General features: G+C 37.1%; 1 protein-coding gene and 1 pseudogene across 6 annotated transcripts in view; both read left to right on the top strand.

Moving 5' to 3' along the window:
• Positions 1-23,638, top strand: part of LOC105479465 (potassium voltage-gated channel subfamily Q member 5) — a 566,685-nt gene that overhangs the window by 410,175 nt on the left and 132,872 nt on the right. The window lies entirely within an intron of this gene.
• Positions 1,193-22,858, top strand: LOC139363369 (phosphoglycerate mutase 1-like; annotated as a pseudogene).

The following is a 23,638-nucleotide window of genomic DNA, read 5'->3' as shown; positions in this document are numbered from 1 at the left end:
GACCTGCCTTATAAGAGGTCCTAAAGGGAGTGTTAAATATGGAAAGGAAAGATTACTACTGACCACTACAAAAACATGCTTTTAAGTACATACACCATTGATGCCAAAAAGCAGCCACACAAACAAATCTGCATAATAACCAACTAACAACACAAAACAGGATTTGATCCTTCAAATCCACACATATCAATATTAACCTTAAATGGAAATGGGCTAAATGCTCAATTAAAAGGCACAGAGTGGCATGTTGGACAAAGAAGCAAGACCCAACTGTATGCTGTCTTGAAAAGACCCATTTCGCATTCTATGACACACACAGGATCAAACTAAAGGGATGGAGAAAAATCTACCAAGCAAATGGAAAACAGAAAAAAGCAGGAGTTGCTATTTTAAGTTCAAACAAAACAGACTTTAAACCAATAAAAAACAAAAAAGATAAAGAAAGGCATTACATAATGGTAAAGGGTTCACCTCAGAAGGTCAGACTTAACTATCCTAAATAGATATGCATCCAAAACAGGAGCACCCAAATTCATAGAGCAAGTTTTTAGAGACCCACAAAGAGATTTAGAAAACCACACAATAATAGTGGGAGACTTTAACACCCCACTGACAATATTAGACAGGTCATTGAGGCAGAAAACTAACAAAGAAATTCAGGACCTGAATTTGACACTTGGACCAAATAGACATCTACAGAAATCTCCACCCAAAAACAAGAGCATATATATTCTTCTCATCTGCACATGGCCCATAATCTAAAACTGACCTGTCAGCCATAAAACAATCCTTAGCAAATAAAAAAAATCATACCAACCACACTCCCACACTACAGTGCTACACTGCAATAAAAATAGAAATTAATGGAAATTAACCTGCTCCTGAATGACTTTTGGGTAAACAATGAAATTAAGGCAGAAATCCAGAAATTATTTGAAACTAATTAGAACAAAGATACTACATACCAGAATCTCTGGGACACAGCTAAAGCAATATTAAGAGGGAAGTTTATAGTGCTGAATGCCTACATCAAAAAGTTAGAAAGCTCTTAAGTTAACAACTGAACATCACACCTAGAGGAAATAGAGAAACAAGAGCGAATCGACCCCAAAGCTATTAAAACACAAGAAATCAAAATCAGAGCTAAACTGAAGGAAATTGAGATTTTAAAAAAAAAAAAAAAAACAGAAGATCAATGAATCCAGGACTTGGTTCTTTGAAAGAATAAATAAGATAGATAAAATGCTAGCTAGACTAATAAGTAAAAAAAGAGAAAAGATCAAAATAAACACAATCAGAAATGACAAAGGGATGTTACCACCTACCCCACAGAAATTTTAAAAACCCTCAGAGACTACTAAAAACACCTCTAATGCACACAAGCTAGAAAACCTAGAAGAAATGGATAAATTCCTTGAAACATACAACCTTCCAAGATTGAACCAGGAAGAAATTGAATCCTGGACAGAGACCAATAATGAGTTCCAAAATTGAATCAGTAATAAAAAGCCTACCAACCCGAAAAAGCCCAGGACCAGAGGGATTCACAGTTGAATATTACAAGAAGTATAAAGAAGAGTTGGTACCATTCCTACTGAAACTATTCCAAAAAACAGAGGAGGAGGGACTCCTCCCTAACTCATTCTATGAAACCAGCATCATCCTGATACCAAAACCTGGCAGGGACACAGCAACAACAAAAAAACAAAACTTCAGGCCAAATCCTTGATGAACATAGATGCAAAAATTCTCAATAAAATACTCCTGAAATGAATCCAGCAGCACATCAAAAGGCTAATCCACCACTATCAAGGAGGCTTTGTCCCTGGGACACAAGGTTGGTTCAACATACACAAATGAATAAATGTGATCCATCCCATAATCAGAATTAAAAGCAAAAACCACATGATCATCTCAATAGATGCAGAAAAGGCTTTTGATAAAGTTCAACATCCCTTCATGTTAAAAACCCTCAACAAACTAGGCACTGAAGGAACATACTTCAAAATAATAAGAGCCATCTATGAGAAACCCATAGCCAACATCATACTGAATGGGCAAAAACTGGAAGCATTCTTATTAAACACCAGAACAAAACAAGGATGTCCTCTGTCACCAGTCCTTTTCAACATAGTACTGGAAGTCCTAGCCAGAGCAATCAGGCAAGAGAAAGATATAAAAGCCATCTGAATAGAGAGGAAGTCAAACTATCCCTGATTCCAGTCAGTATGATTCTATGCCTAGAAAACCCCATGATCTCTGCCCCAAAACTCCTTGGTTTGATATACAACTTCAGCAAAGCTTCAGGATACAAAGTCAATGGACAAAAATCAGTAGAATCCCTATGCACCAACAACATCCAAGCTGACAGCCAAATCAAGAATGCTGTCCCCCAAGCCTGCCGCCATGGCCACCTACAAACAGGTGCAGATCCGGCACAGTGAGCGTGCTTGGAACCTGAAGAACCACTTCAGCGGCCGGCGTGGCGCCGACCTGAGCCCGACGGGCCACGAGGAGGCAAAGCAGGCACTGCCAGATGATGGCTATGAGTTTGACATTTGCTTCACCTCAGTGCAGAAAAGCGCCATCCGGATCCTCTGGACAGTGCTAGATGCCATGGATCAGATGTGGCTGCCAGTAGTGAGGACTTGGCGCCTCAATGAGTGGCACTATGGGGCTCTAACCAGTCTCACTAAAGCGGAAACTGCTGCAAAGCATGGTGAGGCCCAGGTGAAGATCTGCAGCCGCTCCTATGATGTCCCACACCTCCGACAGAGCCCTACCATCCTTTCTACAGCAACATCAGTAAGGATCACGGGTATGTAGACCTCACAGAAAATCACCTACCCTCCTATGAGAGTCTGAAGGACACTATTGCCAGAGCTCTGCCCTTCTACAATGAAGAAATAGTTCCTCAGATCAAGGAGGGGAAATGGGTACTGATTGCAGCCCATGGCAACAGCCTCTGGGGCATTGTCAAGCATCTGGAGGGTCTCTCTGAAGAGATTATTATGGAGCTGAACCTGCCGACTGACATTCCCATTGTCTACTAATTAGACAAGAACTTGAAGCCCATCAAGCCCATGCAGTTCCTGGGGGATGAAGAGGCTATGCACAAAGCCATGGAAGCTGTCGCTGCCCAGGGCAAAGCCAAGAAGTGAAGGCCAGCAAACAGGCTGCTGTCCCCAGGAGCACCCTCCCTGCCCATTGCATCCATCTGCTGCTCCCTCCTGCACATCACACTGACCACATCTGTAGACATCTTGAGCTGCAGCTGCAGATGGCTCCCATTTTCATTTTAGCCATTTTGTCTTCTGTACCCACTCCCTTCGTACATTCTAGTCAGAATAGCACTTCTAGGGCACAGGTTCTCAGTCTAAGCTGTGGAAAAGCCCCCCTTATCCAAGAGAGTTCAAAGGTAGTGACTTGGGTTTTTGCGAGTGCTTTGTTTACTAAGAACTTGTGAGGAGGCACCACACTAATCCATGACCAATGAGGAGAAGCAAGAGAGCCTGTCTGCCCCCAGGAGCTAGTCCTGTGCTCTTCTGTAGTCAGGCCACTGCCTGGGGACTCTAGTCATCCCAGCGGAAGATAAATGTAACCTGCATGGTGATGTGACAACTGTTTCCTCCCTGACCCCAGAGGAACTGGCTCTAGAAGGTTGGGATCAATCCTGAATTTAATGTGTTACATTTACTTTTATTTAAAAAAAAAATTTAGTGTATATAAGTAATACAAAACAATAACCCGTCTAAGGGTTTCTCGTGGTGGTTGAAATAGTCCCACATGTGGTCTTCAGAAAATAAGCCATTCCTCATACCAATATGGGATAAGCTCCTTGACCTCTGAGGGGCAAGGGTGCTTCCTGCTATGTGTTTTAGAATCCCTCCCTGCCTTGTTTTGTGGCAGTGAATGCCTCTTGGTCCTATCCACGTGTGTCTTTCACTGATTTCTGAATCATGTTCTAGTTGCTTGGTCCTGCCACATGGGTCTAGTGTTCATTTGAGCATAACTGTACTAAATCCTATTTCCAGATCAGTATAATAAAAGGGTGATGTGCAATAAAAAAGAATGCCATCCCATACACAGTAGCCACAAAAAGAATAAAATACACACCAGTTAGAATGGCGACCATTAAAAAATCAGGAAACAACAGGTGCTGGAGAGGATATGGAGAAATAGGAACATTTTTACACAGTTGGTGGGACTGTAAACTAGTTCAACCATTGTGGAAGACAGTGTGCCAATTCCTCAAAGATCTAGAACTAGAAATACCATTTGACCCAGCCATCTCATTACTGGATATATATCCAAAGGATTATAAATCATGCTGCTATAAAGTCACATGCACACGTATGTTTATTGCGGCACTATTCACAATAGCAAAGACTTGGAACCAACCCAAATGTCCATCAATGATAGACTGGATTAAGAAAATGTGGCACATATACACCATGGAATACTATGTGGCCATAAAAAAGGATGAGTTTATGTCCTTGGTAGGGACATGGATGAAGCTGGAGACCATCATTCTCAGCAAACTATTGCAAGGACAGAAAACCGAACACCGCATGTTCTCACTCACAGGTGGGAATTGAACAATGAGATCACCTGGACACAGGGTGGGGAACATCATACACTGGCGGGGAGGGAGGAGGGATAGCATTAGGAGATATACCTAATGTAAATGATGAGTTAACGAGTGCAGCACACCAACATGGCACATGTATACATATGCAACAAACCTGCACGTTGTGCACATGTACCCTAGAACTTAAAGTATAATAATTAATTAATTAATTAATTAAATAAAAATAAATAAAAAGAATAAAATACATAGAAATACAGCTAACCAGGTAGGTGAAAAATCTCTACAACAAGCATTACAAAACACTGCTCAAGATAATCAGAGATGATATAAACAAAAGGAAAAACATTCCATGCTCATGGATAGGAAGAAGCAATATTGTTAAAATGGCCATATTGCCCAAAGCAATTTAGATTCAGTGCTCTTCGTATCAAACTACCAATTCTTCACAGAATTAGGAAAAAACTACTTAAAAATTCATATGGAACCAAAAAAGAGGCTGAATAGCCAAGGCAATTCTAAGCAAAAACAACAAAGCCAGAACTGTCACATTATGTGACTTCAATCTATATTACAAGACTACAGTAACCACAACGGCATGGTACTGGTACAAAACACTTAGACCAATGGAACAGAAGAGATAGCCCAGAAATAATGCCACACACAAACCATTTGATCTTCAACAAACCTAACAAAAACAAGCACTGGGAAAAGGAATTCCTATTCCACAAATGGTGCTGGGATAACTGGCTAGCCATATGCAGAAGATTGAAATTGGACCCCTTGCTTACACCATATACAAAAATCAACTCAAGATGGGTTAAAGGCTTAAATATAAAACCCAAAACTATAAAAACCCTGGAAGATGACCTGGGAAGTACCACCCTGGACATAGGACCTGGCAAAGATTTTATGACAAAGACAAAAGCAATTGCAACAACAACAAAAATTGACTAATTTTGTCAATTAAACTCAAGGGATCTAATTAAACTAAACAACTTCTGCACAGCAAAAGAAACTATCAACAGAGTGAACAGACAACCTACAGAATAGGAAAAAATATTTGCAAACGATGCATCTGACAAGGTCTATTAGCCAGAATCTGTAAGGAATTTAAACAAATTTACAAGCAAAAAAACAAACAACCCCATTAAAAAGTGGGCAAAGGCCTTGAATGGACACTTTTAAAAGAAGACATACACGTGGTCAATAAGCATATGAAAAAATGCTCCACATTACTAATCATTAGAGAAATGCAAATCAAAACCACAATAAGATACCATCTCACAAAAGTCAGAATGGCTATTACTAAAAAGTCAAAAAATAACAGATGCTGGCAAGGTTACAGAGAAAAAGGAATGCTTATATACTGCTGGTGGGAATGTAAATTAGTTCAGCCATTGTAGAAAGCCATTTGTCAATTTCTCAAAGAACTCAAAACAGAATTACCATTTGACCCAGTAATCTCACTATTGGGTTTATTCTCAAAGGAATATAACTCATTCTACCATAAAGACATATGCACTCATATATTCATCACAGCACTATTCACAATAGCAAAGACATGAAATCAACCTACATGCCCATTGATGGTGGACTGGATAAAGAAAATATGGTACACATACAACATAAATACTACACAGCCATAAAAAAGAACAAGATCATGTCTTTTGCAACAACATGGATGAGGCTGGAGGCCATTCTCCTAAGCGAACCAACACAGGAGCAGAAAACCAAATACACATGTTCTCACTTATAAGTGGGAGCTAAACATTGAGTTATATGGTAACAAAGAAGAGAACAACAGACATAGGAGCCTGCTTGAGGATGGAAAGTGGGAGGAGGGAGAGCATAAAAAAACTACCTGTCAGGTACTATGCTTTTTACCTGGGTGATGAAATAATCTGTACATCAAACCCCCATGTTATACAATTCACGTATATAACAAACCTGCACAGGTACCACAGAACCTGAAATAAAAGTTTAAAAATAAATCATAAAATAAAATGTTGAAATGCCTAGAATGTTTCATGGCATTAAATTACACCATGCTGTCTTAAATGACATTTTATTTTTGTAGAACTCATGTTTCTGCTTTTTCTGTTTTTCTATGGAAATTATTTTGATAAGCAGAAGTTGCTGAAATTTATATTTTACCACTTGGGTCAAGAAACAAATGAAAGTATTGCCCATTAAGGAGCAGTTCCTCATACTGTGATAAATGAATATAAGTATTATGTTTACATAGATGAAGTGTAAAGAGACCAATTAATGTAAAAAGCCAATACTGTACAAATTCCTGAAGGACCATTATTTAAATCTAACTTTAATTTTTAGAAAGTCCTTATTCAAGCAAACTTTACTGAGACCAATACTAATTATACTTTCCTGCTAAAAGATACATATAATGACATTAGTTAGAGCCTTAAAGTACTACTCTATTGGAATAAAATATTCAAAATTGCCACCAAGACCCAATGGTGCTTTATAGAGTTGGGTCCGATATTCATGGTTCTAATGTGATCTAAAAATAAGTCATTTATTCTCCTTACTTAATTCAACACCTCTTGGAAATTGCCCTATTCTTAAAACTATTCTCTAAAACTGCCTCCAAAACTCTGCCTAATGTCTCCCCTTGGATCTTCCATCATAACCAACAAAAAAAATTTTTTTCTCAAAGTTAGAAACAACCTTGTGTGGCCAAATATATGAATCTCAATTCTTCATTCTCATTCTGGTTGTAAGAAATGCTGAAATAATTAATTACTCATTTGGAAAAAAAAATAAAGCTGTATCCATATCTATCATACCAGATTCCAAGATAAACTCCAAATAAATCAAAGATTTAAATTAAATAAGACCATAAAATACTGGGCAGCAGAAATTGATAAATTCTCTTGGAACCTTGGAATCTGGAAAGATTTTCTAATTGTAACTAAAAATACAAAAGTCATAGAAGAAAATATTGATAGAATACATAAAATCAAAGAATACTGTATGATAAACTAAACAGCAAAGTCAAAAGACAATGTGGAAAAATATTTACAACTCTTACCAAAAAATAGAAGCTAATCACTTTAAATTATAAGGAGCTCTAGAAATCAAGAAAAACCCAACAACCTAACAGAAAATAAAATGGATATGAACAGACTGGTCACAGAATAAGAAATACATATACACCTCTTAAACATACCCAGTCTCACTCATAAAAAAGAAACACAAATGAAAGCATTCTCTCACCTATCAGATTGGCAAAAATCTGCAGTTTGACCACACACTTTATTGATGAGACTGCAAGGAAATAGGCACTCACATGCCACAGGAGTGCAAAGGGGTATCACCCTTATGGAAGAGTGTCAATATCTACCAAAATTACTTAAGCATTTACTCTTTGACCCAGGAAGTCTGCTTTCTAATAATTTCATCAATTTATAGTAAATGTTCACTATAGCTGAATAAAATATGATACATCCAAACAATAAAATATAGTGAAGATCTTTCTGCACAGCTATAGAAGAATCCCAAATTATGAAATAAAAGAAAAATGAAATAAAATGTAATACTGCATATATAGTGTGCTACTTTTGTGTAAGAAAGGAGAAAAATAAAAGTTTACATTTATATTGCTTGTGTTTGTATAAAGAAACATTGAAATAACTTTTACAAAAAGAAGAGAATAAAAATGTTTAACTGAAGATAGTGAATGGGGACAGTGTGAATGGAAACAGGGGTAGGAGCAAGATTTCTCAGCCTTTACCTCTTTATGTCATTTTGATGTTTAAAATATAAATATGTTAACTATTCAAAAACTAAAAAGAATTATTGCGTGGCACAGATGAAGTACAGTTTAGATGTTGACTGGTATTATTTTTGTATAGCAATATTGGGAGGGTTGATGGGTTCATATGATGTACAGTTGTTCCGAATCTCCTCACACTCCAGGCACTTTTGTCATTGCAAAGGGGGACAATGCCAAAGACAATATGCCATAGGATTTCCATGTGCACCTCCTCAGTTCTAGGCTGAAGTAACATAGAACGGCAATTTTAACTCACGAAAAGCTCTATTCTAAAAGGTGCTTTGTTATTTGCCTTAATTTGCTCTTCATATATTTCCTTAATTTTAAACTTAGAATTTTGGTTGTACCTTTTCAAAGGATTGCCCAAGAAGATGCAATGAGCTGATACATGTAAAGTGCTTAGCTTAATGCCTGGTGTTTAATCAATACTCCATAACTCTTAGTGGTAGCAAACCGAATCATAAAAGTGATATGTTCAGTGAAACCTCTAATCAATCCTAGAATTGATACCTACGATCAGAAAAAATTATCAACTCAGACCGTCTTTGTATGTTTTTGTTTATTATTTTTCCTCAAAATATCTTCAATACTGCATTCCTAGAATTTGAGAGTCTGTGTATCTTAAATAAGAATACATTTTATTTTAAAAGGTAAATGGAAGGAGCAGGAACCAAGACAGGTACTTTTTGAGTCTGGAGTCCTTAGATATAATAAATAATTTCAGGAATGGTATGTATGGTACTTAAAGGATGTGGTTTAATTAGAAGGGCTTTTGAAGCTTTCTTGTAGACTGGTTGTTAATTATGGCTTCACTTGTTTCTCCTGGAAGGCTTCCCTGGCCTCTTAACTAGGTTAATTCTCCCTGCAATGTGCTCCTTGGATTTCTTCTATCATAACATTCATCACTCATGATTGTGGTTACTCGATTCAGCATCTTCTATGCAAACCATCCTTTCAGCCTTGTGCAGACAGAAGGCATCTATCTGGTCCACACCAGCCATGCCCCATCCATGCCCATTAATATTATATACCCAGGTCCTAGAAGTTTCTGGCCACAATGAGTGTGTATTGAATGAATAAAAAATTCAGAAAACTGCAAGCTAGTAAACAATCACATGAGAAGTGTCATCCCTCGGCCCCCCATCACAACCCCTACACACACAAAGTAAAAACAACGCTGTCAACATGAGCAAATAGAGGGGGAAAAAATGGCAATTATTCAGGCAATGCAAGGTGAAAAATAGCTCCTTTGCCTCAGTTATCAGAAGTTTTCTCAAAAGGGTATTTTTTGCCTGCATTTTTAATCTAATTGCTTCAATTATTTAATTTGGTCATGGGAACATGATTATATTTTTAACAAAGTGCTTAATTTGCGCACATGCTTCGAATTGTAGGTTCTTTTACAGGAGGCTTCTCTACACCCATACTTGTTCTCAGTTATTTTACTTCTGCCTTTTGCAAAATGTTTTAAATATTTGATTTTAGCCCCTACCACAGAATCCAAATCTGTGCTTCGAATTTGGAGATCAAAGTACTGTAGCTAATCCTTAGGACATTTGCCATCGTGTGACTTAAGAATCCATCTCTTATCAAGTTTCTGTGGTTTTCTGGAGTATTTACTGGTCACAATGTCAAAAATGGGCACATCTGAAACTATTTTTGAATTATGCCTTCTTTATACTCTTCCATTTTTAGTTAATGGGAAAATATCCAGCTCCTGAATGGTATTGAACTTGATTAGGCCATCTCCAGTCTCCTTATAAAGGATTCTTAAGTTGTAGTATCACATGTTTTCAATAAACCTTGTTTTTGTTCTCCTTTAAACAGAGCGTGTCTTATTCAAAAAGCTCATGACAGTAGGAAAGGAATTGATAATGAAAAGAAAGTGAGTCCAAAGCAGGATTTTTCTTCATAGCTTTGTGATTTGTTATAAGACAATGTGTTTCACCAGCTGACCTGCAGCTTCAGGAGTTGGTTGCCATGAATTCTGATCCTGTTTCTGGAACTAATTTATCGCATTATCTTATACAAGCCTCTCTGGGACACTCTTTCTTTTCTTTTAAGCACAGATAAGAGCAGCAATACACTTCGCAGCGTTCATAAACAGCAATACATAAAAGCAAATATGAAATTAGAAAGTTCCAAAAACTGCTCTAATCTAGTTCCAGAGAGGGAAAATTTTGGCAAGGATTTTATAAATAAAGATGGGAGTTAGATGATGTGACCAGTTTGGTTAATAATCCCACTGAAATACAGATAGATTATTGATAGGTAGATATAGATAGATGATAGATAGATAGATAGATAGATAGATAGATAGATAGATAGATAGATAGATAGATAGATAGATAGACAGACAGACAGAATAGATCTACACATGGCAACAAGCAAGATTTTCAAAATTATAATGAATGTCAGGTATTTACTCTTGGCTTATATTTACTCAAATTCACTCCTTTAAAGTGCTATCTTTTTATTCTTCACAGGAGGAAAAGTCTATTTTCACACCCCAGTGTTTATCCCTAAGGATTAGCCAAGTGCCTAAACTGTATCCATTTCATATTTCCAAAAATAAGAAATTGTGCATTGAAAAAGATTAAGAGAGCCAGGCGAACCAGGTAATTCTAAATTTCCCAGATAATACTTAGAATGAATTCCCATTCATAAATGTCCTTTGCTGAGTGACATTTCAGCTCAAGTGGCATCTCCATTGTAACATCCAAGTAACACAGTCTATTCAAAGAACTTCCTGAAGATATCCTTTGAAAAACTTTTAGCAGTAGGTGATGATTAATCATAATCTGTATGTCATCTGAAAATAAGTATCAAGTTTCTCAAAGAAACATTACATATCCCAACACTACTAAAATTTCAGAGAGTCCATATCATTTAACTGCTTAGAGTAAGTACAAAAAGGGAGTATTATAAATTAGGTATTGTGGTTTTGCTCTGTAAATTTAAACCCATAATGCCATTGTTTGGCTGTTGATGTTTAAATATTCAAGCTATAACCTTGAATAAGATATCCAAGCATGGAATTTCATCATAGGATGTTGGGATTTCCAGCAGATGTTTCAACTTTGTTTATTCATTGGTGGAATCCAAATCTTTTTTTTTTTATTTGCAGTCAAATATTGGTATGGGGTTCTGTTTAAGAATCAAAACTGACTACAGCTTTGTCATTTGGTATGTGTGAAAATAGATACCGAGGAAAATTTTAAACATCTGAGGATATCAATGTGCAAAATTGCTGCTTCTAAAAGTTTGTCTCGAACTTTCTATATAAAAGAGCGTAATATAAAGCAAGACTGTATCATTGCCCTAAACCATGTTCTAAAACATCAGAAAATACACACAACTTTTCATCTCTTCGATTTATTGAGAACCGATGGAATTACACCTAGGTAATTTACTCAAGATACTAGAGTATGCCTTAAATAGGATGTACCTCCTACTCATTCATGATTAGTCTCAGGGGACAAACGCTTCTTTCCTGTTTTATAAATACAGAAACACAGTTTCCTTACCTCCTTCAGTCTGTAACCCACATCTGAAATTAAATGTTTGTGATCACACTTTGAAGCAATTTGTTTCAGTAGGTTACTGATATTGTAAGGGATTCGTCCTGTAGCATGAAAAAAAAAAAAAAAATCTACTGCCTGACTCTGCATCCCTGACCTCTCCCCCAGACTCCAGCCCCATTCACCATCTACCAAACGCCTACTAGGCATCTCAAAATTAACAAGGCCATAACAGAACAGGTAGTTCTGTCCTTCAAATAGTGCTCCTTTCTCACCTATCCCTAGTGGTATTTCCCCAGCTTAGTAAATGGCACTTTATTCACCTGATTGCTTAGACCAAAAACCCTGAAGTCAGCCTTAGACTCCCTCATTTGTCTCACATCCCACAATCAGTCCTTCAGCAAGTCTTGGCCCCTCCACCTTCACAATATGCACCAAATCCAGCTCCTTTACAGGTCCTCCTGACTTTAACCTAACTCTTGTAAAGCTGCTCTCACCCTTTGTCCAGACCACAGCAGTGGCTTCTTAACTGGCCTTCCGGTTTTCTCTCTGACATCTGGCTTCCTTTCTGGCATCCAGCCCCCTCCTGATTGGTTTCCCAAAGATAACCAAAATGATCTTGTAAAATATACATCTGATCCTGCACTCTGCCAAAAACCCTTCCCCTGCTGCTATCATATAATACCTAGAAGGACATCCTAAAGCTATTCCCAAAGCTGTCATGATCTGAATGGAGCCCTCCCTCACTCCGCTCAAGCTAACTTGATCTCCTTGCCTTCCCTTGAACACGCTGAACACACTTCCACCTCAAGGTCTTTATATTTGTTTGCCTAGAACACTTTTTCCTTAGATAATGATTACAGTCACCCCTTCACTTCATTAGGTCTTGGCTCCTCTGAGATGCTTTCCCATTGAGACAACCTAAAATACTAAAAACAGCCCAGCACAGTGGCTCATGTCTATAATCCCAGCACTTTGGGAGGCCAAGGTGGGTGGATCACTTGAGGTCAGGAGTTCAAGATCAGCCTGGCCAACATGGTGAAACCCCATCTCTACCAAAAATACAAAATTAGCCAGGAGTGGTGGTGCACACCTGTAATCCCAGTTACTCGGGAAGCTGAGGCAGGAAAATTGCTTGAACCCAAGAGGTGGAGGTGGTAGTGAGCTGAAATCATGCCATTGCACTCCAGCCTGGGTGACAGAGACTCCGTCTCAAAAATAAAATAAAAACTAAAATATTAAAAACATGTTAATTATAAGATGTTTGCTAAATTTTACCTGAATATCAACCATTTGCAATTAGTTATATTCCCTATTCTTAATAATATTTTACTTCTTGGAATTTCACTTTAAAATAGAACACCTGCTCCTCTGTGACTCCACCCTCATCCTGCTCTGTATTTCCCCAAGGTTTTTATCACCATGTAACATTATGTTCTGTATTTGTTTATTGCTTTAACATCAGCCTACCGCAGGAGAACATAAGCTCCATGAGGGCAGAAAACTTTTCTGTTTTATTCACTACTCTATGCCTCATGCTTGGCTTATAGTAGACATGCCACAAAAAATATTTGTTGAATGAACTAATGAATGAATGAATAAATTGCCTTAACACTTAATTTGAGAAAAGTCATATCCAAAACACTCCTTCTGATGCTTCCTCGTTCAATCGGTATCCAAAACGAAAAATGTACCACTTAGAATTTGAGAAATTCAAAGTTAGAAAGGATCCTTGACACTTGCCAGTTCAGTCCAACTATTTTAAAGGTATGGAAACCAGCCCTAAGAGATAAGTGGTGACAAAGCTAGTTAATGGTGAACAGATAATTAAACTAGGCATAGTTCAATGTTCTTTATGCTTCCATACTTTACATCTCTGTTTCTTTTGAAAGTTCCTTCTGTATACATAAGCAAATATAATGGAACCAGAAAATTTCCATTCCTTCAGATTTATCTTGCTGCTCCGTTGGCAATAAAACATCTGGCACATGATATACATGGGACACTAAGAAAATTATAAATTTCTGCAGAAAAGGGCTCACATTGATAAGGCAGGCTGACCTCTCTCTCTCAATCTGCTGTCCCTTTGGGACAACCTAAAATATAAAAAACATGTTAATTATAATATTTTCACTAAATTTTACCTGAATATCAACCATTTGCATGTATTTGTATTCCATAGTCTTGATAATACTTTGCTTCTTGGAATTTCACATGTAAGCCTTTGTTTGACTTTCTACATCCCTGTTTACTAGGCTTTCTACAAAATAAAAGCTACCAAAAGAGAAACATGGGGAAAAAAATATATAAGTGCTCTGGAAACAGAAATTAGTTTGATTTTTGGCTCATTTACCAACTAAATGACTTTGGATAAGATTCTTGAACTTTTTTAGTATCAAATTACTGATCTAGAAAAGTGAAGGGAAAGGTATATCGATAAAACATTTTTTTTTTTAGATTGAGAGTTAACATGATACTAGGCACACGAAGGCAGACTAAAGACTTTGTATGTATTATCTCATTTAATCATCCCAATAGCCCTGTGAAAAAAAGGGATCTATTCCCTATTTGTAGGTGAGGATTCCAAGACTCAGCAAGATTAATAGGCCCAAGGTCACACAACTAAGACAGGACAGAACTAGAAATACCAGGGCTGTTACACATGAAGTTTACACTCATAACCTCTGTGCCTCCTTGAAGGGCTATTATGGAGAAACAATGAAATAGAGTCTGTGTACTGAGCATCCCGCACAGCCTCATACATCAGAGGTACTCAATAAATGTTGCCCATTTCTCTTCTGTTTTCCCACCACTGACTAAGTAAATTACCTTGGCCAATGTACTAACCTTTCTAGGCCATAGCTTCTTTTTAAATAAATTATGGTTCTCTTTTTTCTCATTACAAAAGCAATGCATGTATATTAAAGATCATTTGGACTATATATATATATATCTTACCACCTACAGATAATCACCATTAATATGCAAATATATGTATTTATACTATGTATTTTTCTATATACGATAAGAATACATAATCTGGCCAGGTGCAGTGACTCACACCTGTAATCCCAGCACTTTAGGAGGCCAAGGCCGGTGGATCACTTGAGATCAGGAGTTCAAGACCAGCCTGACCAACTTGGTGAAACACCGTCTATACTGAAAATACAAAAATTAGCTGGGCATGATGGCGGGTGCCTGTAATCCCACCTACTGGGGAGACTGAGGCAGGAGAATCGCTTGAATCCAGGAGGTAGAGGTTGCAGTGAGCTGAGATTGTGCCATTGCATTCCAGCCTGGGCAAAAAGAGGGAAACTCCATCTCAAAAAAAAAAAAAAAAATACATGATCTTTTTGGAGAGCAAAACTGAAATCCTGCTATCCTGCTATGTAATCAATTATTTAAATAATGTTGTTTGGAAACATTTTATCTCACAATATTCTTCTAAGACATGATGTTTTGTGGTTGTATCACATTTGTGGTAATAATAATAGTAACAATAAATTAGCTCAAATGTATTGTGTGTTAGTATTGCACTGAGATGTTTCACAGTTAACTTATTCAATTCTTACAACCCTATGACATAGGTGCCTTTATTATCTACATTTTACAGATAAAGAAACTGAGGCAGTCCCTTAACCAGGTAACCCAGCTATTAAGATTCAGTCACTTAACCAGGTAACCTATCTATTAAGCGGCAGAGCCAGGATTGGAACTCAGGCACCTGAGCACCACAGCCCATGCTCTGGAAGGGATATACCATGTTGTTTTTTATTAATCCATCCTCATTAGAAATCTGGATTCGTTCTCATTTTTTATACTATTACTAATAGTGTTAGGTATGAGCTGGGAGGAGAAAACAATAATAGTTTAATAAGTATGCTGATGCAAACTTTTGTTAACATCTACAATTTTATTATACATCCCTAGAGTTTAAATTCCTGAAATAATATCCATTCACATTGTTAACGGTTTTGGCAAATAATGTCAAATTGCTCCCCCAAAAAATATCATACCAATTTATTCTTACAGAAAATCTTCATCAAATAGCTTTTTTTTCTCTGCCTTGACAACATTGACAGTTCATTTTTTTAAACTTTGTCAGTTTGATAGGATAAAATGGTACCTTTCTACTGTTTTAAATTTCAAAACTAGAAATTGTAAAGAACTTCTTTCCATACATTAATTAGTGATTGTTATTTCTTCCTAGGGTAAATTTGTGTATGTGCCTTCTGTCCAGTTTTCTACTAGCATGTTTTCTTAGTGTTTTAAGTTTATATATTAAAGATATTAATCTTTTGTTCATCATCATATATGTTGCCATTTTTTTCCGGGTTTGTTTTTTGCATTTCAATCTGTGTAGAGTTTTTTTTTTTAATGTATGGAATTGAAAAAACCAGCAAGTAAACAGACTACTAGTATAATCATGGGTAATAAATGTTATGACAGCAGCATACCTCGGACCTCTGGGCACAAGTGACCTTGACTGGTTGATATCTGTGCTGAGTTCCAGAAGCAAGCAGAAGTTAGCCAGGCAAAGAAGGGAGAAGGGCCTTCCAGGCAGAGCAGCAGCATTTTATAGAGCACTTTGAATGCCAGGTAGCAGAATTTGATCTTTGTTCCACATATTGGAAGACCTTTTTAAAATCACAGAGGCAATCTAACCATCTTAACATTTTCACGTGGTATTAGAATACAAAGTGGTTTAGGGAAAGGAAAAACAGGAGAGTGAAAACCAGGCCATACATTGTAGGGATGACCAAGAGAGAAGTATCATAGGCCTGAACTAAGGAAGAGACAGGATACATGGAAAGGGAAAATTAGATATGAAACATATTATGGACACAGAATCAATAAAAGTAAACCACTCGGTAGATATGAGATGAGGAAGACAATAAAGAAGGAGATGTTAATCTGTAAATTTAATATGTGATCTGTATCAGAATTTTGTTGTTTAACTTGATTCATTTATTCTGAAATTCACGTGGGAAAAATTAATATGTTTACAATAATTGATACTACTTTGAAAAGGAATAACATTAGTGTCACACTAATATAGGAATAGGCAATAAAACGTAATAGAATCCCAAAATAGGCTTCTCAATAAGTACGTGGAAACATTTGGAGAATGACAGAGTTTTTACTTAGATGGTATTGGGAAAATTGACTTTCATATGGGATAAAAAGTAAGATTTGTTCTCTACTTCACCACAGAGACAAACAAAAATTCCATTAAAGCTAACGATTGAATAAGTTAGAGTAATGCTTAGTTATTATACAAATCTCCAAATTCTAGTAACTAAATAAAATAGAAGTTTACTTCTTATCTGTGTAATAGTTCAATAAAGGTGTTCTTTGTTTGGGGTTGTCGTATATGGTAAAGGCTCTGTTCCATGCAGTCATTCAGGAACCCAGGCTGACAAAGGCACTGCCATCTTCAGCGTATAGCTTCTAAGGGCATTCTTAGTACCAAACTGCAACTGACATAGAAAAAGAGAAAGTGATACGCCATATGTGCTTGCCCTCGACCAGAAAGTGGCATACATCATTTCCATTCATCTTCACTAACTAGAATTAGTCACCTCACCTCACCCAGAAGCAAGGGGGTCCCGGGAAATGAGACCTCTGAATAGGCAGCCACTTCTCGGAGATAATGCTGTACCTTAGAAGGGAAGCACATATCTGTGGTAGACAGCTAGCTACCTTTGCCACAAAGACTATCCTGAATAGTAAACATAAATTCATTAACTAAGCATATGTGTGCCAAAATAAAATATAGAAGAATATTTTTATAATCTTGGTTGGACAAAATCATTCTAGATAACTTAACTTCCGTGACTTAAAAATGACATGAAATCCAGGAGTCTAAAACAGGAGGGGGATGGTTTTGTTTTGCTTACTGTATTTGCAAAGATTGAAGACTTATTATATCCAAGGTAATACATGAACATGCTTAGAGCCATGTCTGTCACATAGTGAACAGTAAACATTAGCTTTTACTAGTACTATTTTTATCATTATTAGCATTCCCCTTTATTAGCAAGGAGAGAGAGAAATAAGTGTTTCCATACATTGTTAGTGAGAATTGGTACCATCATTTTGAAGGCATCTTGATGTCAATCACAAATCAAAATATCCCAACAATTCAGTCTCAAGAAATTTAGCCTTAAATTCCTTATCCTAAAAATAAATGTACAGGACTATACATTTCAGCATCATTTTAATAGCAAAACAAAAAGCAACCTAAAAATTCATTAATAAGTGTCTTAGTCTATTTGTGTTATAATAAAGGAATACATGAAGCTGGGTATTCATAAAGAATGTAGGTTTATGTGGCTCACAGTTCTGCAGGCTGTACAAAAAGCATGGTGCCTGCATCTGCTTCTGGTGAGAATCTCAGGCTGTCTCCTCCACTCATGGCAGAAGGTGAAGTGGGGCCAGTATGTGCTGAGATCACATGTCGAGAGATGAAGTGCCATTTTCTTTTTAACAACACATAAGTGCCATTTTCTTTTTAACAACCAATTCTTAAGAGAACTAGTAGAGCCAGAACTCAGTCATTACTTCAAGGACAATACCAAGCCATTCATGAGCAATCCTGCCCCATGACCCAAACACTTCCCATTAGGCCTCACCTCTAACACTGGGGATCACATTTCAACATGACATTTGGAGGGTCAAATATCCACACTATAGCATAGGTAATTGGTTAATTAAATAAATTAGTGTCCTACCTTATACATATTTGTATTGTTTTGATATTTTACTTTATAACTTTAAAACGTATATTTTATTAAACTTATTCAAAATCTAGCTTATAGTGAGGCCACTAAAATAATTCAAAGAACTGGAACAAAAAAAATGTGGGAGAGGGGGATATGAACATTAAGAACATTGTATTTATTGCACTTCTGATTATATGAGAGAGAACAAGATGAAGTGACTTTAAAGGAAAGAGGTAAATTTATGTTAGTTATTTATCTTTATGTTAGTTAGTTATGTTAGTTAGTTATAAAACTTTCTGAGACTCTAGAATAACTTAATTTACAAAAATTTTAAAAGCCTGAAGTCTCCAGACAGTTTCTAGAAGTCAAGATCTACCCTCTTTGTGGCTTACTTACCTCGAGAGAATTTATGTGTCCCTGTAACTACTAGTTTGAAAGTGTTCAACTATGCTTTGTTTGACCCAGATGATTTAGTTCTTTCCTTTGTGTTTTTACATCGAGCCATGTTATACTTTCTAATACATACATTATATAGTGTAATTGTAGCAACAAAACACAGTCCATCATGTTCAGATGTACAATTGGCCTTGCTTTAACCCAATCCTTGAGTTCACAATATGGAAGCTTTGAATGTGAATAATGAAGACTTTTTTGGTATTTCAGTGACTAACACCTTTTAGACAGGGTCCATGGTGATCAATTCGTATTGATTTTGCTGACTAAATAATACTTGAGCGAAGTTCCAGTGGCATCTAAAAATAAGCTCTTTCATAGTCCTTATGTGTCTTAAATATCATTATAGTATTTATTTTGTTCAAATCTTTGCAGTCACCTCAAATTTCAAGAATTCATGTGTAAATCATTCTAAGTGATTCAGTAAATTTGTGAACCTACTTCCTAATACCTTGTGAACCTATATTTCACATATCTACTAGGCTGCTTATAATCAATAGCTCTTTCTTCACTACTTCCCAACTTGTTCTAATTTGTTTCCTTTGGGAGAGGTAGATTTTAAGAGTTCCGGATTACATGTTTGTTTTTTTTTTCATGCGACTTAGAGCTCCTCCTTGTTTATTAGCAGTTCTATTTCTTTCTCTAGCCCCATTTTCTCTTGAAGCAGCCATAAAAGTACCATCTGTTTTTCAGCATCATTTTATTTCTGCTTTCTCCTCCCTGCACTTTTCTCTTCTCTGAATGCTTTATGCGATAACAATTTATTCCTGATTTATTATCCACCTGCTTTCATAGCCTCCCCTTTCTGTTCCTCCTCCACCCCTATCCCACACTGGATGGAGTGGTATACCATAATTCTTAAGGACATAGCTTTGGAGTCAAGTAAGGGCCAGCTCAATCACTTACACATGTTGGGCCTTAGGGACTTGACCACTATGAGCCTCAATTTCTTCATTTATAAGAAAGAGAAGGTTATAATACCATCTACTACATAGGGTGGCTTGAAGAATTAAATAAAATAATATGCATCAGGGTTTCTCAGCCTTGGCACTATTGACATATGGGGCTGAGTCATTCTTTGTTCTGGAGGCTGTCCAGGGCATTATAGGATGGTTAGTAGCAACCCTGGTCTCTACCACTAGATGCTTATCGCAACCCCCTTCCCAGCTATGACAATGTAAAATGTCTCTAGACATTGCTAAATGTCCCAGGAAGGCAAAATTTTCCCCATTTGGAATCATTGCAAGATACAAAACATTTAGCACAGTGCCTGGTACGCAGTAGGCACTTGATCAATAATTGTGAGGGATGGATGGTCAGAAGAATGATTGAATATTCATTTTTAATACAAGCGTCTAATATAATTCTTGACAGTCAATTAACTACTTAATGCATAAATGGATAAACAAATGAACCTGAAGCCAGTGAGCTTCAAGGGCTGTCCATAGTTTCTACCTTATTCTAAAATGTGTTATCTTCACTAAAAACAAGCTTCCTATGTTTCAAAAAATATTTTAGACAATTAACTAACTGCACAACTTAAGCTACTCCCCCAATTTAATATATATCCCTATACTTTAAATAATAGGGAGATTTTAAAATAAACTCTAATGGATGATAGCTATAACAATTATGTTGCAGTAGAATTCCGTGCTAAAAATTGAAGTGATCCTTCGATTAACTTGAGTATTTTAGGCTGATATCCCAGTGAATAAGCCATTGATGTGGTAAGAGAACAAAGCTCAGGCAACTTTTAAGTGTTTTTCAATCTCATTTATCTTATATAAATATTTATTGAGTGCCTACTATATTTCAGGCACTGTTCTAGGTACTTAGGATACATTCATGAACAAAAAAATGATCCAACGCTGTGGAACCTCCATTCTATGAAATAGTGGATCACAAAAATAATAAATACGCAAATAGAAATAAAAATAAAGATTACTTATAACTTGTAAAATACTAGCCTAGGAAATATTCTAAGTGGTACTGACAGCAAAATTCCAGTGGATGACTGTAACCCAACCAGAAACATTTTTGTGACTGCACTCACTGTTTGCCATTTGGTTGCTTATCTATGATTTCAGTTTGCTGAATTCTAACTTTCTCATCTGATCTGAATTACAATGAGGGTATTAAATCAAATCTGTGGTTACCTTTGCATATTTTGGAACTTCAAACATTTAGATTGTGATTCACCGTGTGCATAATTTTTTAAATTGTCTCAAATCAACAATCTTTCTCTTACTTTTCTAGGTTTTCTCTAATGAACTAACTTTATGGCATACTTTTTGTGCTGTAGTCTAATAAACTGATAGCTGAGTTTTTAAAAAAATGAATACAATATATGCTTTTTCTGCCTCACTTTTTTCATATGTAAAATGGGATCTGTGGGATACTTAACACATAAAGTCATTATAAGGATTAAATAAGGTAATGTTGATTTAAAAAAAAAAAAAAACCTTAGAACTAAAGAAAATGCCAAGCACATAGTAAGTTTTAAGTGTAGTATTTTCTGCACTTCTACTAGCCGTGTACTTATTTCTAGTTTTTCCAATATTTTAACACAGTAAATGAGGCAGTATATCTTTTTCTTTTCTTTCTACAATTGGGAGAAAGCAGAATTACAATGAAATAAAAGCAAAATGTATATCCAATAGGGCCATATAAGTAATGTCTCTTTGTAAACCACTAGTCTCAGGAGTAAATCCCTCCACATGATGAAAACCAAGAGATGTGTTTGCACATAACTCTTTATATAAAGTTTTTTTAATTGCAAAGACATAGTCCTTATAAACTTCCAATGTATGGAAATTAATAATTTAGAAAGTGAAAAGCCCCTTTATGCATATATTCATTCCAACTCACTACCTTTAGAGATAATTAATAGTAATAATCAGTGTATAGTCTCACTTTTTTTTTTCTTTGAGACGCAGTCTTGCTCTATCGCTAGGCTGGAGTGCAGTGGCATGATCTTGACTCACTACAACCTCCGCCTCCTGGGTTCAAGGGATTCTCATGCCTCAGCCTTCCGAGTAGCTGGGATTACAGGCACGTGCCACCACACCCAGCTAATTTTTGTATTTTTAGTAGAGACAGAGTTTCATCATGATGGCCAGGATGGTCTCGATCTCCTGACTTCATGATCCGCCCACCTCGGCCTCCCAAAGTGCTGGGATTACAGGTGTGAGCGACTGCGCCCAGCCTAGTCTCAAATTTTTTTCCTAGTCATACTAATATATGTTTCTATTAAAATAAAATCACATTGCACATACCGCTTTGCAACTGACCTTTATTCACTTAAAATATGTCTTTGGTGTCAGTGTCAACACATTTAGTTTCTTCTTGTTTCCAACAGCTGCCAAGAGTGGTTACTCTCTTTGGCTCTCTGGGTACTTACCCACAAAAGCACATGCATTTAGATCTGATGGGAGAAGTCCTTCAGAGCAGGCACCGGTGGCTTACACCTGTAATCTCAACTCTTTGGGAGGCCAAGGCTGGCAGATGATGTGAGCTCAGGAGTTTGAGACCAGCCTGGGCAACATGGCAAAACCCCATCTCTACAAAAAATACAAAAATTAGCCAGGTGTGTTGGTGCATGCCTGTAGTCCTAGCTCCTTGGGAGACTGAGGTGGGACACAGAGGTTGCAGTGAGCGGAGCTCATTCCACTGCACTCCAGCCTGGGTGACAGAGTGAGACCCTGTCAAAGGATAGGAAGAAGGAAGGAAGCAAAGAGGGAAGGAAGGAAGGAAGGAAGGAAAGAAGGAAGGAAGGAAGGAAGGAAGGAAAGAAGGAAGGAAGGAAGGAAGGAAGGAAGGAAGGAAGGAAGGAAGGAAGGAAGGAAGGAAGGAAGGAAGGAAGGAAGGAAGGAAAGGAGGGAGGGAGGGAGGGAGGGAGGGAGGGAGGGAGGGAGGGAGGGAGGGAGGGATGGAAAGAAAGAAAAAAGAAAAGAAAAGAAAAAGCCCTTCAGCTGAAAGTTGCACTGCCAATTCTTTCTCAAAGCACTGACCCAAAAAGGGGCACCAGCAGAGAGGCTCAGAAGATCTTCTCAGTCCACACCAGGAGACCAGACCTTTCTCAGTGCAGGGAGAAGGATGAGCTGAATGAGGAATACTCACTCATAAGGCAGTTAATCCAGAGGGTGACAGAAACATTACAAATGTGACACCCTTGAAATGGAACTCCTCTTTGGAGTGTGGAAGCCCAGTCATACACAACCCACTTGGAGCAGGAAGGAAATAGTATTTGAGGATGTTAAAGTCAAGCTAAATTTTATTAAAATTGCCTCAGGAGGCCATTCATCGCCACTTCACTTATCCCACTTCAAAGCCTACTTCCCGACACTCAGATATTTACTTGTGGAATGATTAAGTTCTCTTTTGTCTTTTCTATGCTTTCATTAGATGCTCTTTTTCTCTTTTTTGCTTACAAAAAGGTAGATTTTTTCAGTCAAATGTCAGTATGTCAAACACCAAGTATTCATTCCCTTGCAATGCACAGTGTTCATACTTACATACCCTATTATAACAAATGTAATATTATTTAATTATG

The sequence above is a fragment of the Macaca nemestrina genome, chromosome 5, assembly GCF_043159975.1.
Source record: "Macaca nemestrina isolate mMacNem1 chromosome 5, mMacNem.hap1, whole genome shotgun sequence".
NCBI lineage: Eukaryota > Metazoa > Chordata > Mammalia > Primates > Cercopithecidae > Macaca > Macaca nemestrina.
This window is presented reverse-complemented; position numbering and strand designations above follow the sequence as displayed.